Genomic DNA, 2,789 nt, shown 5'->3' on the forward strand with positions numbered 1-2,789 from the left:
TTGGTGTTGGTGTTCCTTCTTGACTCAAGTTGAAAGCAAGACATGATGAAGTCTTCAAGAAGCTCTCCCATACACAATGTGGAAAGCCTAGCTTGTGTATTCATCTTCATCTGTCCATCATGTGAGTATCCACAAGATTCAAGCATGTAGTACTCAGGAATGCTTATCTTGATCTTGTCCTTGTTAGCACATGAGCTTGTCCTTATCAACACATGATCATTAACAACATCTTAAAGGGGATTAGTGATTAGTTATCTATATGTGTGTTGTCAGCAACACCAAAACACGATTAAGGGCATGACTGCACTTTCAATCTCCCCCTTTTTGGTAGTTGATGACAACATACATATAGCTCTCCAAAATAGTAATAAACATGTGTGGCTTAGGAGAGATTTGTTACGAGGCTCCCCCTGATTATATGCATGGTAAGAATGAATGGGAGAGTGAGAGTTTTGTCGAAACTCTCGTTGATTATATGCATGGTAAAACAGGTAAATGCGGGAGCACCCCCTTAATATGTGTATCGAAGAAATCATATGGCAGCAGATCATCACATGGAGTAATAGAACAAAACATAATAGCATACGATGATGCACGACATTCATACATAGTACATCATAGTCGTTTATCCATACATTATCGTAGTTCCACCATGTAAATGAGTTCAAAAGCTAAAACTCCAAAGACTAAAACCTAGGATACATTTCTCCCCCTTTGGCATCAAGTACCGAAAAGGAAGGCATCAGAAACAACCACAATGCTCAGAGATCATCAACACCATCATCCTCATCATCCTCATCCTCAGGTAAGCCACTGCCACCAGCCTCGTCAAGAAAATCAGCCCACTCAGGACCAGATGGGAAGGCAGAATCAGAAGGAGGAATAGCAGGAAGAGCCTCATCGTCACTGACATCAAGATTGCCTGAGTCTCTCAGACGAGCCTTGAGGGCATTCTTGGAGGTGATCAGGCGCGAAACCACATCGTGGTTCTGAGCGCACTGGAAGGAGAACACCTTCATCATGGTAGAATGGGCTTTGCCAATGAATTTGGCAAAGCGACTGAGAGGGGCAGAGCTGGATGAAGGAGTGTCTGACCGGGAAGCAGCACGACGAGTGGAGGTGGATGGGGTTTTCCTAGGAGCATAGTCATTCGCCATATGAGTGGGGATGACCCACTTGTGGTGCGTGTGAGTAGGAGCAAGCGGGAAAGCAACAATAAAGGTGATGAAGGCCTGGATGAAGGGGGCATGAGGGAAGGCTCGCTTGTATTGAAGACTAGCGAGCCAAATCTCATGCCACAGAAAATGAGGCACATTTAGCCTGCGCTTGGGAAAATCATGCAAGTGTGACATGATATCAATGCAGTAGCCACTGCAGGTTCCCCTGTCACCCATCTTGGGGTAGATGGTGCGGATAAGGCATTGAAAAATGATGAAGTATGGAGACCGCCAGATAGACACTTGGTTGAGATCTTTCTGTTTTTCATCAGCATCAAGTTCATGACGTGGTTTTAGAAGAGAACCACATGCCGCAATGGATTTGGGAGCATGATTAGGGTCACTTTTGTGAATTTTGATACCGGTGTCGGGAAAACCCAGAGCGGCAACAAACTCCGCATAAGTGGCCCTAAACTCCGTATCAGAAGTCATCCAGCTGACGGAGTCATCAGAATGAAAGTAACAAGTGGCATAGAATTGGTGGATGACGCCACTGTTAAAATCACACTTAAAGGCAAGGGGAGCAGCTAGCCCCGAGGACTCAAGAAGCTCAATGGCACCCGGATATTTCCCCGGGTGAGTGCGGATGTGCTCAAGGTCAATGCAATGATGAACTGAAATGCCTTTAGGAACTATGACACTAGAGAAAATGTCCGCTTGGACATTTGTGCGAAACCGTGAATCCAGAGAATCACGTTCAACATCGAATTGGTTGACATCTCTACGGAAAGTAAAATAGGTGGACTTGGGTTTTTTGGTGAAGTCCGTGACTTCACGACCCAAGGAGGGAGGAGGCTCTAAGGAGATACGACGAGCATCACCTGCTGGCTGTTCAGGAGGAGGCGGTGGCATATATGAGGGTCTGCGAGTCCCCGGATTCGGCATAGTTTTCTGAACGGCAACATCTTCAGCACATTCCTCCGCTGCAAGCTCATCCTCGAAGTCAGACCCATCAGACGAGGAGCTGGGCTGTGGAGGAGGACGCCGGGCGAGCCGTTTGAAGGGACGGCGTGGTACATCGGTGTCATCCGACCCGGTGCCAGGAGCGACACGAGCGGATGAGCCAACAGAGTTCTTCCGGGCAGTGTGCTTAATCTTTGGCATGATTGGAAGGCCTACATGATTGGAAACCCAATGGGGAACTGTCACGGACAAGACACATGAACGAACACATGAACTAGTGAGAAGGGGAACCAATCAAGAGGGAAACCGAGATTTACCTGCAGATCGGAAGGAGAAAGGGATGGAATCAGCCAAGGGTATGGCCGGAAGAAGAATCCCGCGGAGGAAGAGGGCAACCGGAAGAAGAAATCGCGGGGAACAACACCTATGGCGACTGGCGGTGGCTGTGGAGGGAGAGAAAGAGGGCGTGTGGTGGCTAGGACAAGGCCCAGCCCGCGCCTCTCTATTTATAGAGGCTCCCGATGTGTCGGGCGTCCGGAGGGCATCAGCCGTCGGACGACCGACAGGTGCCGGACGACCGGAGTGTGTCAGTCGTCGAACGTCCGAGACGCATCGGACGTCCGAGAGGGAAGTAGGCAGAGGCAATTTCTGGAATCTTGATGATGAGGT

Source organism: Hordeum vulgare, chromosome 6H, assembly GCF_904849725.1.
Source record: "Hordeum vulgare subsp. vulgare chromosome 6H, MorexV3_pseudomolecules_assembly, whole genome shotgun sequence".
Lineage (NCBI taxonomy): Eukaryota > Viridiplantae > Streptophyta > Magnoliopsida > Poales > Poaceae > Hordeum > Hordeum vulgare.